The sequence below is a fragment of the Chiloscyllium plagiosum genome, chromosome 17 (assembly GCF_004010195.1).
Source record: "Chiloscyllium plagiosum isolate BGI_BamShark_2017 chromosome 17, ASM401019v2, whole genome shotgun sequence".
NCBI classification, from domain to species: Eukaryota; Metazoa; Chordata; class Chondrichthyes; order Orectolobiformes; family Hemiscylliidae; genus Chiloscyllium; species Chiloscyllium plagiosum.
Genome location: NC_057726.1, coordinates 23,869,267 through 23,886,387, shown reverse-complemented (window position 1 = coordinate 23,886,387; position 17,121 = coordinate 23,869,267). Strand labels below are relative to the sequence as shown.

The window sequence follows — 17,121 nt, the reverse complement described above, 5'->3', positions numbered from 1 at the left end:
TGTAAATAACAAAAGGATTGCTATTTTGCTATTGATGCTATCTGAGGCTAATGCAGCATCATAGATGTAATAATATGAAACCAAGCCCCTTCCTCTTATCATAAGCAAGCCCCAGTCTTCCAGAATTAACCATTTTTTTGGCTGCTCACATGACAGCCTCATATCATTCGTAAGATGTACCAAAGGGTCAAGTTACATTTCAATACAAGATTATTTTTCACATATTTTTGTCATTTCTACAGTTTGATTTTCTTGGTAGAATTTTACATTTATTTTGAATTATTCTTTGCCTGAATATTTACAACCTGATTTGACAGTAAAAGCAAATTCGTTTTTCTTCAGATATATCTGAAGTTTTTATGGATTTTTCATTCATATTAGAATGTACTAATCCTGTAACTTCGATACATAAAATGAAAAAAAAATGCATCTTCTCAAAACCTAAAGGATAAGTCTCCATTATATTAAAATATTAATTTTGTGGTATTTGGTCTGTAAAATGTTCAAATACAGAACATTATAATTCAGCACGCTGAGAGTAAAACAGCAGTTTTGTGCATTGTGATCTTAATGCATGCATATTTGATGTATGCTTATATCCAACAGCTATCCTTTCCATTTTTGGTTGTGCACTAATATTAAACGGAAACAGCCAGAAATGTGACAGCCAATGTTTTTCAGAGAGAAATTTATTCCATCCTGATACTGGTACTTTTACACATTTAAGCTGTGGTTTACTGCATTTCTGAGTAGAAAATTGCTTGGTATTTAAAGCCTCTGACCTATAACCTGCACAGTACACAATCCCACATCCATACTAATACAAGAGTACATGATATTCAGCAAAGATATTGCTTGCAAGCTTAGAAAAAGTATAGCATATACAAACCTGTAATAGCTTCACATCAGAGATGAAACTGCTAACAATATAATACATAGCTGGATAATGAAACAGGCACAGGAGATAAATATCTCAACAAAATGCAGGCATTAAAAAACGATTCCATTGCATACAATTTAACTCAGTATTCCTTAGTTTGCATTTTATTTGTTTAAATTCTGCATGTGATAATTGATTTACAATAATCTAGTTTCTCAAATTTATCAAAAAAAACCTATTGGTTTGTGTGTGAATATAAAAGAATTATTCAGGGAAATGAAAATATCTTTTACAATATGGTCAGTCTTCACCATAATTCTTGCAAGTATACACTAATGATAGGGCAAATATGCAACATATGAAATATAGGGTCACATTTTTAGAAAATGTGATCAGCTTATTCATAAGATTTTTTTATTCAACTAATACATTTGTACATATATAAAATACATTATCTAAAATGTGTGTTTGCGTATATTAGTTCCTTCTGCACATTATTGCTATTTTGCATAAAAACGAACAAGAGTAGGAAAAGGGTTTGAAATCAAATCATGACAATGGCCCTAAGGGTGGCACAAACTATTTCTAATTGTTTGCTTATTGACACCAATTTATCACAGGGCACTTACTGAATAAAGGTTTCTGCAATACATGACACTTCGTTATGTCAGTTTTTACCTCCTGTTACAGCCCACATTCGAAAGAAGTGCTGAAAACTCTCAGACCAGAAATGAGCAGCCTATTAAGATTTGAAAAGCTGTCATCCAAACAGAAAAGACTTGCGTCAGCCACAGAGGATATATTTTAACTGCCTGTCCACAAAACTTTAATAATGCTGTCTTGCTCTAATCTGTGCGAGAAAGACAATTTTACTTCTTCTATTAACCTGAAGTGATTACAATGACTTGATGGTGTTGCCTTATTTCATGGAATATTAAGTTCAAATTCTGTTCACTGTAAGAATGATAAAAGTAACTAGTACTATATGTGCACCCACCCCTTCCCAAAAGAAAAGAATAGCCCTAAGTGACAGAAATATTTTATTCTCATTGCAAGTATGATGTAATCTATCCATGGAATGGTTTTGTCAAATTAGCTTTAATGAATTAGGAGAAGTACATCTGGTTACTGTATATTTTCATATCAGATATATCTAATTCTTTGTTTGGAAATCCACATTCAAATGGAGTCATTTCAATGCTGAAAATTTATTGCATCACATTAAAATATTTCTTCATATAAAAGGACATATAGTAACATTGACCACTAGTGTCACTACTGCTTGGATTCACACTTACTTTACAGAACTATAGGCTTGTGGTATAATGCATTTGCATTTTATTGGTGTTGGTTTTGTGAAATGTACTTAAATGGCTTTTTTCATAGAAGAAGCTGGTACCTATAATAAACAAACAAAATGAAGCTACATGTTAATTATCATATGAAAGAGTAATACCTTAATATATAAAATAAAGGCAATATTATTTTGGTGATAATATGCATATTAAACTGATGATTCAATATTTCTTAATCATTTACAAAGCTAGTTTCTCTTTTTAACCAAATTGACAATTCGTGCCTACCATATATAGGTACATGATTTGAATGAAAAATTGTCCGGTACTCAACTATGGGAACATTGCTGAAACAACCTCTAACCAATTACAGCATTTATTTTAAAAGATATATCAGTTTACAACATAAGAAAAGCAGGATGCTTTCAGGCAAACACATTAAGCAATACACATTCGATATAGCAGCCTACATTCTACCGGCTGTGCTCACGTTGAACAAAATAAGTCATAAACAGTATTTCAATTACTAAACAAAATGAATTGGAGAAAAATTAAGGGGAGAATCTAACAAATATAAGATTAAAATAGAATTATAAAAATGACTGAAATACACAATGAAAGAGATAGATTGAGTGGTGGAATTCTTTGATGTCTGGATTCCAATTATACCCCTGACTGAGTTCAAAGAAAATATGAAGAAGGTATATTTTAGAAGGCACTATACACATCTTTGGTCTCAGCACTAGTTTACCCTCATTTCTATATGATTCCTAGGGCTGGCATTTCTTCATCAAAATACTCTAATTTGATTCACACTTTGAAAAATAAATGCTTTTTCAGCTGTCATATTTCCTTTACAAGCCATTCACTAGGTCCAAGAAAAAAATAATGGGATGAATGAGACTGCTATATACAAACTTCATAATTTTCAGACTAATTTGAACAAACAAAACAAATGTGAGTCGTTGAATACAATGCAATCTATTCCATCCACAATGAAATTTTTTGTAGCTTCAGTTACTGAGCTGAAGTATATGAATTAAAATGTAAAAATTTACTTCAATTAAAATGTACTTTCTATTTAGAATGCACATTACATTAATAAAGAATCAAACTAAATTGATGAATGATTAAATCATCTAACAAAATATAAAACTGGAAGACTAAAATGTATCAAACACCCATTTTATAAATATGCAACGTTACAGCACAATACACATTAAAGATTTTAAAAGAAATGTTTTATCTAGTGATTTGCACTTTAATTTTTATACATTATAACTTAGCAAAGATTATTCTTTAAATGTATTGTATTTCAGAACAAAGATTAGTATGCAACATCAATTCTAAAGTGAATCTGTAGTTGATAAATAATAAACCAAACACCTTTATGCTGCAAAGACACTACAGTACTTATTTGTTAAAATTGCTAAATTAATTTATTTTTGCCAGTAGATGACTAGTATAGCAAACACTTTAATACAAGTAAAAATATGAATATTCGCAAATGATACGGATGCATTATAACCATTTAGGTACAAATGTCAATGCCTCCATTTTGTAAGGTGCTTCTCTATTGCAAGTTAAATAAAGGAAACATGATTTTATGTTCATTGCTTAAGGTAGCATTTTCACAAACACTTATTAGGATTTGGTTGATTGTTTACAAAAAAGCCCCTGCTAACTATAATAAAACCTCCCACAGGTAATAAGAAATATATTTGATAGGCATTAAACACAAAAGAATGGTTGCAGCAGCCAAGTTTAGTAAGCAAGAGAAGTAGAAAAAACACTGCGGAATAGATAACAAGGACATGCTTTTTACTTGAGAATAAAGCATGCCATGCAGAAGCAAGTGATGAAATTATTGCTAGCTGAATAGGATAATTTCCACTCATACCAAAGACATCCAGTGTAAATCGCAAAACGTTAACTGACCGTTTATCGAGAATTTCTTATTTAACGATGGAAATATTTAGACTCATAAAGCTATTGTATAAAAATTACATTAATTTAACGAATAGGAAAGGTAGATGCTTTTTTGACTTCATCCCATAATCTAGTCACACATTCTGTACATACGTTGTTTGAAATCGTACACATACCAAAATAAAATTAATAGCAACCTCAACCATGATAGAATTCTTTATTTTCATGCCGTATATCAGATATTTTTAGTACCTTCATTTAGAGATAAATCAACACATTAGGTGAATGTGAAAAATGTTAATCTAAATTCTACAAACCTAAGTGTCACGACAAGCATGTATGCTGCATTGAGCATAACAAGACGAAAGGGGTTATTGACACTCTGTTGTCTCAAACCACTCTGAATACATTTCACATTTCATCAGTTTTGTCTTTCCTGCCACGGGTGAAGGCGATCAGAGCAGACACCCATTAGATTTTTCATACAATTTTTTCATGACACGTTGGCAGGATGATGGCAATTTTGAAATCTTACCAAATGAGAAAATGTCAAGAATTGAACTGACATCAATAGTCGTCAAGGAGACAGGCAATATAAAAATAAAGCTTACTTAATTCATAAGTAATCAACATTCCTTTTATAGCAATAAAAAAATTAGAGATTATTTTGGAAAAAAATCTATCTTCATTTACCAAAATGCAGCAAATTACCTGAGCTATTCTTTGTTTCATTTACATCTAATATAAATATGATTCTTCAGGGAGTCCACAACAAAATATAATAATAACAAAAATGCATAGTATAGAACATTAAACAAAAAGGCATTGCTTTTTTTGGGTTCAGCAAATCTAAATTTGAGTGATTCTGTTTAAAAAAAATCTGAAAAGAATTAAAAGTAATGCCTGTGTATATTAGCATAAAAATCATTAAATAAAAAGGCAGTAATAGCAAGAAGATGGCACAATTTTGAACAAAAACACAATTAGCTGGACCCTGGGAAAAAAAACTCATAAAAATGTATTGGAGAAACAGTTAATTTCTGAAAAAGTCAAAAGCACTATGAAGCTGTCTCTGTATTTGAAATAATAGTCTAATGTATGTATCATACATATGCATTGAAACATACAACTACAAAATCTTTCAAGGATAATAGTCAGAATGCTCCTTTGTTAGCATGAGTCAAATACAATATCCTTCTGTATTTATTGCTGTTTTAGAATTAAAACTATAAACAAAGAACATTTACAGTAGAGAAAATATGCCACTACCTTCTCCAGGTTTTAAAAACTAAGAAAATTGCCAATATATCACTAGATTCCAATAAAAAATCCTTTGTCTAAAAAGCTCTCATTTTACACAATAGTGAGATACGCGAAGCCTTAAAATCAGATTTGACAAAGCAGAGAAGATAGACTGCAATGCCATCTACAGGCATTAATTTGCACAAGCAGCCATTTAAAATCATGAACTCAGGTCTTTAAAAATTTAATATTATTTGCTCACAAAACAAAAGTATGGACTGTAGTTATTTATAATTATATGGTAAAGACATCCATTAATTATATGCAATTTAGTAGTGCCTTATATTGTATTTCTTACTTACTCAAAATGTGAATAGAATGGTATCAATGGGAGTGTAGCTTTTAGTTGAACACTATTTATGTTGGAAATGCATAGCAAAATGTTCGATAAATAAATTGACTTTGCATTTCACTGTCCACAGAAATTTATTATTTAGTACAAATATAATGAGCCTAATTCAAGCTCACTGATTCAACTGAAGAAACAGGATCGTGTGCATTCATTTTCAACATTTCTGGTATTGTTCAGCTTTGGAACAATCATTAACTACAAATTTCTAAAGGCATACAAACACCTTATAAATATATGGTAACGTTCAATGACAAAACTCAGGGTCAAAAGAGTTAAGTCATTATACTGTTACTGAGGAAGGCAAAAAGGTTTCAGGAAGAAAAATCTGGAAGGTATTCAGTTGGGGTTGACCGAGCCAGACTAGTAGTCAGTATTAATTTCCTTTCAGTTATTTTTTACGTAGTACCATTTTTGTAGTCAAGAAAAGGCTTATCCTATGTTATTTCATGGTAATATATAGTAATCATAGCCATGGAAACACAAGTGACGACTAGTGTGCAAGATGCACTGAGTTTAATAAAACTCAAAAGCTATGATATACATTAATGATCCAGGAAGCCACTTCTTCTGCTACATCCATCATCAACACAAAAAAATGAAGACTTTGACAGCATTATAGAATTACTTCTGATCTTGTCAGTAATTTGTAGCTTATAATTAATATTATAAAAATCTGTATGAAAACTGCAAAGTAGGAGTTGCTTTTTTTATATAGCCATATTAAAAAGAAAATTACTACACACTCCATAAATTGTTCATTGTTAGAGCATGCATGAACATGTACTAAACATGCAAAACTATGGAATAAAATTTAAAACTCATCTAAGAATACGTTTTGGTTGACAACTGTGCTCAATTGAATAACATTGCAAGATTTGTTAGTTTAAATGTTAATAATTACAGATGATTAGATTTTGAACCAAGCTCTTGAAAGGGGAAAAGAATAGTTTTACATGTGAATAAAATATGTGGCATATTGTAAAGGAAGAGGCATCAGGTTTATTAAAGTTGCCTCTGTAGTTCTAGAAATTATTCATCCTGCTATTTTTGTGCATCTGTTTATATCAATACTCTTATAGATATATGTTTCGTCATTAAACTGAATTGTTTATTCAAGACATAATGTTAAACTTTCTGCAGTGGCACGTTTTTAGTTCAGTCCGATTTTATATTAATAAGGAATCTACTCTATGATTGATCAACAATAAAGAAGGTGTGGAACTTCCAAAAATGTTGATAGAGAATAAAAATCAGAAACAAATCAGCAATTTGTGATATGCACATTAACTTCAAAAATATTCACTGAAGATCATGGAGAAGACAAACCTTTAAGAAAGCATATAAGGATCTTTGAACCTGACCAAAACCAACAAAATCTAGTGTTTTAATTATTGAAAAAATTAGCAAAACATAGCACCTACACAGCTATGCTGGGTAGTCTAAAATACTATTTTTCTGTCTGCGCAATGCACAGAGTCTGCTAAAATTATCAAGCCATTCGGTCAGCTGAAAATGTCACAAACGTAAGTAATAAATTTTAAAATAATGTACAGATGAATTACAATATTGTGTTAATACAAGTCAGTGTCTGGTTTAGGTGTTTAAAAAAAAGGACAACAAAAACACTTTTAAATTTGCTATTTATGCTCAAATCATTGCTTCGTACATTTCAGTCCGAAACAAACATCAAGCCAAATTGTAAGTTGCTGTTATATCGTGTTAATTCAGATTTCTGATCTGCTTTTCTAATTATAAATAATTCTTCCTAAAATCCGTGTTACCAAAATATTTTGGAAAAGTAATTTAAAATATCCATTATCATAAATTGTCCACAATAGACTAAAAGAAACTGTAATTTATGCAGTTTATGCTACCAGCAACATTTGTTCAAGAATAAGTATTCATCACATAACATCTTTTGCTAAATATTAAAGCCTGTACCTGTGTTAAAATAAACTAATTAATCAGTAATAGGCCCTAATTAACTTACTGCCTTTTCAATGATGACACAATGAACGGAATCACCTGTGCTGTGATAAACAATAACTTTACTGAAATTTCCTAATACTTAAATGTTGTATTTTGTATAACAGCAGCTCCATACCTCAATAGTTCAAGTTGAGTTACTACAAATAGCCAACTATTAAATCTGTAAATAAACTGAAAAACCCCAAATGATCATGTGGAGTTTACAGCAGATGGGGATGATACAGAACAACTACTATCACCTTTAAGGTAACAATAGATTCATTGTAAAGAAAATGTCTTCACTGCATGGCAACTGGAAAAGACATAACTAGTTATGTTTTTAATAGTGTACATACATGAAGATAAGAATTATGTCAAGTTCATGTTGAGACAACCATTAAATCAATATACCACAATAAAAGTGTTTAAATGAATAAAATACATGGTGGAAAGTATTTTACTACATTGCATCTGAGACATCCAAATTGCTTATGATCAAAACCTGAAAGTACAGGAGTACTCAGAAATAACCATCATAGATTTATGATTACTGAAGATCAATATCAGTTATTGATTTGTAAATTACTAATGAAATCAGATGAGTATTTCCTTTTCTCTAGTATATATTCCTCAATTGATGTAACACGTTTTTCACTTTTTTATCTCACATCAGTGTGATGTTTGCTTTTGGTAACTGGGGAATTACTGTTGAATTTTATAGTTAACCAATAATAAACCACAAACTTTAAAAAAAACTACTGCTGTTGTGAAGAACGGTGGTGGGGGGGGGGGGGTGGTGGAAGGGGTTCATGAAATATCATGCTGCAATGTATGCATTAATCTGACATCACTTTTTGCAGGCTAAAGTAAAGTGTTTTCACATTCTGATATGGCTAGCGAAATTCCTAAGAAATCAAAAATTACTATCTGAAGTTCTGATAAAGACACGCTCTCATCATTGACACCTCCGGGCAAGGCCATCTAATAGGGACAAATTGCCAATGACTGCCCAAGCAACTACCACAGACTGCTGATTTGTGGATTGATACTGATGTTTAATGATCCCCTTGGGTGGATCAATAGTAATAATCCTCTTTTCTGCCTTTCTTTCTTATTGGCACTACAGACTAGGGTTTCGGTGGGAGCTCTGTCACAATTGTAAGCTTACAGTGTGTTGCAAAGCAAACATTCTACAAGTTAAAACACCAAGTAGAGAACAAACAGTTTCATTCTTTACACATAAAAACTTTTATTTTCCTTGATTTATGGCATATAAAAATTAATAAATATCTGGTATATCTGTGTAAAGCAAGGAATTTTTCCCTACATTTCTAAATTTTGTCTGAATTGTTATATTTTTCACTGGCAGGCTATATTTTATCTTTTAAAATTACTTGTATTAGAAAAACCATGTAGAAGTTAAAATTTGGAAATATTTTCAATTCAACAAAAGTAACAGTAATTTTGACATTTAAACTAAATTCTGTCAACTCTCAACAAATATGTATGTAGGGAGCCGGGGAAAACCTTTTATAGAATCCAGACTTCAATTGCAAACACATGTCTGTTTTAGTCACTCGTGGCAATATTGTTATAACTTAGCTTTAGATTTGTTAAATAGAAACACTATAGATTTACTATTATTAATAAATAAAAATACCAACCATAATACAAGTAGAAATATGTGTTATATACTTAATTCACCTTCTTTTATTTACATAAATACTGCTGTAGCTTCTGTAAAATTCAGCAATAAATTTTGATTGTCAAGCTAAGCTTCATGTTTAATAATCATAAAATTCCATGCAAATAGATTCAGGTTTAAAAATTATGATGAAGTAAAGTGAAAACAAATAAAACTGAGAAGTACTATCATTTTTTTTCTTAAAATTTCAGCCTTAATAAAGAATACATTCCGACAGCCCCTGGCACTAATCAACCTTATACGGTAAATCAAAAATCCTCTCCTTCTTACTTGCATAAGCGATCACATTCAATTCATTACATCATTATGTCATATCCATACTAATCTCTGCCCTCACACCTCCGTGGCTTTGACATGCAAATGAGCTAGAAAAGCGCACATTAAAAAACAGTGCAATCATGTCATGATTCTGAGCTTCAAGCCCCCCTCTGCACACAGGGTTTGTGATCAGAAGAAACAACAGCAATCTGTTGAGGATCAGACGCTGAGGCAAGGAGGAGGGGAGATGGATACACACATACACGTGTCACAAACGCAGCCTCTGTGCCTACTTTGCATATTCACATGATTTCCATGCTCATCTGCTTTGGCAGTGAAGTACAAGTTTTTTTAAAGTCTCGCACTCTGAAGACATAAATAAAACGAGGTAAGGGATAGAACTGCCTTACCTCAGCTTGTTTGCCTTGTGCTCTTGCCTTGGAATTCCCTGTGGCTGCTTTGAATTTTGAGCTCCATCCTTCAAGGTTTTGCTTTCCCCTCCTCTCCCTGAGTTGTGACTGGTATATAAAAAATAAAAAGACAACTACATGTTAAGCCAGCAGGCAAGACATCATGAAGCCTTGGATAGGGGGAGGGAAGAGAGGAGGGGTGGGTCACAGTTAAACGCTTTACAAAGGAAAACCTGAAGGCTTTCACAACTTGTAAGAGTCACTTTTCCAGACGGTGCTCTGAGGAGTTGGTGGTTGGGGCTAGAACCACAATACAAACATAAGCCTGGGGTTAGAAAAACTGAAAGCAAAAATTACATACGTATATATTCAAAACTGGGTTCTCTTAGTACAAAAATAACCAATAAATAAATAAATATTCTAGGCACAAATTCAGACCAAAATATCACTTAAAGAGGTAGACTTTGGATTGATTGAGCATACTATAAGTGAAAGGGTTTAATCACATGTCTGGACACTTTCTTCAGTCCAAGTGAATTTGACAAAAACATTTATGACAGTGGCAGTAGCAACAACAGACAACCATGGTTTTCTTTTCCTCAAAAAAATCTCCTATTTTAAAGGGAAACTAAATTTTATTTTTGATTAAAATGTAATTCCAAAATAAAATATCCAAGAGTTGATAAATTGCTCATTTGTTTGAAGAAGTCAGCCATATTGAGAGTAAACCAAATTTTAAAACAAAAATAGTCATATTAAGAAATAAATATGTAAGCAGGGAAAAGCTTGGCTTAATTTGCCCAAAATGTGCATGCAAGTGCGTAGTTTCATTCAAATCAAAGAGGCAATGTAGAAAAAAATAAAGCAAGAGACAAGCTAATGCCCCTTATTTCCTTTTTCTGTTGATGTACTTCTTTTATCTACTATGCCCAGAACAGCATCACATGGTGCTGCAGATAGTGAGTAAGGACTGTGGTTTGCTGTGTTGGCTGGTGGGGGTGGGGGCAGTTGGAGGTTAGAGTAGAGAATGAGAGAAAAAAACATACATGTACAGACAAACACACATATACACTTAACAGATACACAAAGGGAAAAAAGACAAAATTTGCATGCTGGACTGATCTGACAGAATCTTCAGCTTGCTTTCCCCTGGTTTTAGCCTGAAGACGCATGACCCTGCTGTGGCGAGCAGCAGCCGTGGAGGTGACCTCATGCTAACCAGCCTGTTAGAACTAATAAGGTACACCCATAAGCGACACCACTGACATTATGCTTTCCTGCAGAATTTATCTATTTATTCACTAGCGGGATCTAAATTCGCTGTTTCTTGCAGCATTATATATCATTATACCTCCAAGACAATTTTGGCTACAATACACTTCTGTAAGCTAATTATCAACAGCATCAAACAGAGAGATTGCAAATGGCTGGTTCAAATGGACGACAGTCCAAAGATGCTCTGAGATAATTTTAATTCTACTAATTTCAACACGAGTAGTTTCAAGGAAAGCTATTTCTCCGCTGACAGCATGTCAGCAAACATTTACATTATTTTTGTTTCTTCCTCTCCCCTCGCTCTACTGAAATCCACCATTTTGTGATCATCGCAGTTTCCTATTTGCATGCTCTGAGATGGTGGCAAGCAGGGGAAAGAAAAAGACAGTATGAGGAGTGAATGTCAAAGCCCACTTCTGGCATTTGCTCATTTAAATTCAATCATGCAACCTTGCAGGAGCTGAAAAATAGATGGCCTGCATTATGAATTTCTGATCAGCAGACTGATAGGTTATGAGAGAGGACAGTAATCCTATTGAACAGCCTTTTTCCAAGCTAGGGCGTGAGACAGCTGCCCTTCAGAGATTGTTATTTTTCCTTACCCTCCTATTATTTTAGCATTTTAGCCCATATTTTACTGAATGTGACATGAATTATTGCTGCTTATATTTGCATCTGAAGCTTCATTGATGTGCCGACATTCATCACGAAGACCATTTTAAAATTAACTACATGCCTTTTTTTGTTTACACTTTAAAAGCTCAATATATTTCAAACTCAACTATTCTTTATGGTTTTTATTGCTAAAGATAGGAAAATAAATGCTAGCAAATGCTAATGTATATTTGAAGATCCATTTAATTCGAATCATATTTTTTTCTCACACAAGCCAACAACATAAATTTATAACAAAGGTGTTCAAAATACATTTTATTTTCAAGAAACTCAACAGGATACACAAAAATGAAGAGAGAAAAAGGAAAAATAAATACTAGTTAGAAAATATTTCCCTTGTTTAATATTTAGCATAATGTTGCAAGCCTACTCTTAAATCGAAGCGCTAAGCTTTCAGTGCATCTTACTTATATTCTGCTATTAGACAAAGGATTAAGGCAAATCTATAAATCCTAAAACACAAAAATAAAGTAGATTAAAATGCAAAAGCTATAAAGACATTAATGGATAGCAGGAATATTTCAATCAAATAATCTTTTTTATCAGTAGGTACAAAGTAAAATGTATTAAATTAAAAATAAATGATAGTTATGGCTTAGAATATTTTTAATACAAATAATGAAATCAGTCACCATGCAGTTTTCTTCATATTAAACTTGATAATGGCCCATCTTTGGGATTTTGTAGTTTAAAATCTTTAGAACATTTCTTTAAAAATATAATTTAAATCTCTGTTAACTCTATAGAAAATTCCACATCATGTGAATAAAATCTGGGCAAGCCAGTAATTATTTATGGCATTTGCACGATATGAATTAAAGAACTGTTCCAAAGACGTCAGCAGAATTCTATTTTGACCATGGTGCCACCACAAATGGAGGGTTTGCACAGCCAAAATGAACACAAGATTCCCCTCCCAATGTTGCTGTGAATACAAAGGGTGAAGTCATCTGCGATCATATTCTGGACCCCTGTTTCACTCTCTGGTTGATTAAAAATATAGCTAAGAGAAAAATGAGTTTTTCACCTTTGCAAATTATTACTGGATGAATTTCTCTTGTTAAAATTAATGCAGCTTTATAAACCATTCATAGATGCAACTCTTAAATGAAAACATAGATATAACAGTACAATTTGCAAATAAATATTTCTGTAATTTGATCTGGTGTTGTATTTATATTTTGAATTGTTGATAAATAATGCTTTTTTCTGTCAATTTTCTTCACACTACTTATGAAGGAGATTATTGTTTGTTGGGGAATGACTCCACAGACCCAGTAGCCTTGCATTATTTCAATCAAACATGAGAACAAACTGGGCTATTTGGTCATGAGAAGCATCACAATCCAACCTATCAGCAGATACTACGCATGCACACTTTCAGCCGCCGTGCAAACAGTAGAAATTCCAGCAATTTTGTTCCCCTTAACAAAGACATGCTGAAGCCAATTGTAGTACGTTCCTACTGTTTCCATTGAAAGGATGACGTGTGGTTTTAGATAATTCTTCTTGGGTAGTTTGAGAAAGCGTTTTTGAAAATCTTATCTTTTAATTGGACAGGGTCGTAGAATTGTGTACATTCTTAAAGGCATTTGGCAACTTATCTTGTACTCGGACCCTTGCACCCTATTGTCTGAGACTAATGAGGACATAGCTATAAATGCAGAGCATTAAGTTCTGCACCTGTCTGATCAGCTGATTAACAAAGTGGCACAGGGAGGGGTTATATAGAGAGAATACTATATCTGCTATCCCGTTGAGCATGCTTTACATTTGGCAAAAGGTCAATGTTTCCAAAGACAATCTAAGCTTCTATTGACTCTTCCATTCCTGTTAGCTGAATTATTTTATTCAGCAATGAAGGTGGCCATTAAAGAGGAAATATTGCCATAACAGAGATAATTTATTTTAGAATATTTAATTCAAAGCAATGCAATATAAAATTTAAGATAATCTGTTAAATTTGACACATCAACATTGAATAAGATTTTCGATGAGCAAAGCTGGGTGCACTAGCATCCATCAGATGCATGTTCTGTGTAGCACAGTATCCATGTCTACACTCAATATTTCAAAATTTAAATGCTGCACAAATCGTCAAAGGACAAGATATGAAGAACTTTCACAATCTCCGGCCCAGTGCACAAATGAAGTAATTTTGTCTCAGCTCAGCTGGGATTTTAAATGGTCGCGGGACACTGGTGTTAACAATCAGAGTATCATTACACTTGCAGGCACTGCACTAAACCTTACACCAGGAGACTATTTGATAGCATGCATCTTTCTTAACAAGATGCAAAATAAGAAACACATTTGCCTGTTATTAAACCCCGCTCATAAGTGGTTGCAGGGCTCCTTTTTTGCTAAATATCGGGAGGACCCAGGGGGATTGGTGTATGGTAACTAGGGATGAATTTCAGACAGGGAACCTTTTAAACCAGCAGTGAAGGAATCTGAAGCATCAGACCATGAACATCAGTTTTAAATGCTTTCTCCTTGCCAAAGGAGTAAACACTTAGTAAAGAGGGGGGAGAAATGAGAGCGCTGACACGGATTGGATAAATACACTGGATGGATTGAGGACATTAAGCACGGTTTTAAATCTGGCAGTACATTAAAGGCTTACACTTCTTTTAAGATGGCTCACAAGTCCACTTTATGCAATATGGAAAAGATTAAGGATATTAATTCATCTACCACCTAATCAATTATAGGTTATGTACTGGACTTCTGTTTCTGCACAGTATTCATCATCAAATTTACACTGGACTGTCTGTGTTGTTCCACAGATTTCGTATACACTGGCACATGAGGTGCACAATAGTAATATGATATATTTAAAAGGGTTTCGTATGCCGCTAAAGAACGCAAGCAGTCCATCTTATCTCAGTACTACTTAAGCACCTTTTCTTTGACATGGTTGATTACTGAAGCACTTTGGAACCACTTTGGAATCTTTGCACCAACTAAGTAAAACAAAACTACAGATTGCCGACAATCTACATGGTAATTTAACACATTTCTCACCAATTTCCTAAAATCTACTAACTGGGCATAAATCTAGAGTGCATTGCAGTGGCAACATAAGCAATTTAATCATTCCAGGTATAGGGCTGTGTTATTTACAGCTCAGCATCTTTTCTGTCTGGGACTTCAACATGAGAAATTCCACTTTTTAACCAGCTGCATACAATTGTTGCAAAAGGTTACAGTGCGTATTAAGCTCTTTCTGTGTGACAACACAATTATTTTACTCTTGTGAGTATCCTGTATGCTGTTGATGGCTCCAAAACTGTATTCTTGTATCCTTGAACTTGAGGATAAAATGTTTTCCATTCGGGATCAGAATACAACCAATTTGGGGTTATTTAAAAATTAGCCAAATTTTACAATTATACCAATATTCACGAAGACTGATTTGTGTGTGCAGATAGTATACAAGTGAAAATACATCTATTATTTTACCCAAAGTTGCTTTTATTTTAATCATCACAGCAAATTATGTTCTACAAATCACTCTTAAACCTGCTCTTTACTTAGATACTAACGAACAAATATTTTTGCTATGGTAATTATTTATTTCATCCTGACATTCTGTAACCCAAAATGCTGTTTTATTAAATACTTCAACCATTTCAACAATATTGTTGCCAAGCATTTAGGAAAGGAAACATTTAGTATTATAGTTCTACACAGTTATGCTTTGACTTACTATATATTTGGGCAGGCAATCCAGCAAAAACAACAGTTTTTTTCCTGGCACACTTTTTTATTTGCCTTTTAATTCAAATTATTCTTTTCAGCGGCTTCAGGATCATGAGGAACTTAAAGTTAAACAATAGTTATTAAGATAATTACCATGTAATACATATTTATACTGATTCTACCTACTGACAGCATCAATTTAAGTTACCTTAAAATTCCATAGACCTAAAATGCTTTTTTAAAGTGTTTTTTCTCATGTCTAGATGACACATTTACCATAGTAATCAAATGGAATAATCATTCAAGGCTAACACCTTAACTGCAAGTTCAAGCCGAAAAATCCTATTTTCATGCATAAATATTCCACATTAACACACAAAGTCACTAATGCCTTGTAATGTACAGTTGAATCACTATATTCTCTGAAATTCACATACATTTGTCTCATAAACATGTAGTAGTTATGTTGTTTCAATCAATGTGCTTCAAAATAATGGCTACTGCATAACTATCCCTGATGGTAAGTATAAAATATTAAGGACTGCTGAAATATATGATAATGAGATTTGGCCATATTCTCTAAAATACTAGTTACTAGAAGACGGCAGCTAACTCATTAAATTACAATATGCATGATATGAAGTTTAAACTGAAAAATACAAACAAAAATTACAGTTATTGTATTAGACAGAAAGAACAGCACTAATGCTTTTTTAATGTAATATTTAAATTACTGCTGGCTAATGCAGGGTGCTCTGTTCATTTCCATTGCTGCCAAGGGTTCAAGGGGGAAAAAAATTAAAGTAAATTTTTTTATAATCAAGGTACAACTGCCCTGTGCAGCAAGTGGCACTCATCTAAATAGCCTCTGCCCCTATTATGTCTGTCTTTCATTCTCTGGGCTATTGAATTCAATATACAAAAACTCCATCATACAGCAATATAATTTCTCTGTCTGGATAAGGAAGGATTCTGGGTAATTGGTTGGCTGCAGTTCACTCATTGTTCACAGCTGCCATCAGGAGATTCATAGAGCGTCTGGAGAGATTTCCCCCTCGTGCTTATTCCACCCTCGGAAAAAAGTCATTTGTCTGATTTATTTATGATGCAATGAAGGTATGCTGAATGGATCAGGATAACCTAACACTGGTCAAACTGTCTGTCAGTAAAGATAAAGTACATTCATACTCCAATAGGCACACGGTTTTTAACCATCTCCACGCTAAAGCCATTGCCATGTGCATCACTGTTCCATACATAAGTGCCACCTTATAAAACAAAAACAAAATGAATTTGCACAGCTTGGTGCACTTCTGTTGTGGTGTGTTGCACTTATTTTAAATATACCTGCTGTATCTTTTACATCC

General features: G+C 33.1%; 1 long non-coding RNA gene across 1 annotated transcript; it reads right to left on the bottom strand.

Annotated features, from left to right (window-relative positions):
• Nucleotides 1-1,515: 1,515 nt before the first annotated feature.
• On the bottom strand, nt 1,516-11,106 carry LOC122558284. The gene is made up of 3 exons (XR_006314089.1): nt 10,100-11,106; nt 2,179-2,279; nt 1,516-1,637 (listed from the first exon to the last, which is right to left on the bottom strand). It is a non-coding gene; the product is annotated as an uncharacterized LOC122558284 (long non-coding RNA).
• Nucleotides 11,107-17,121: the final 6,015 nt, after the last annotated feature.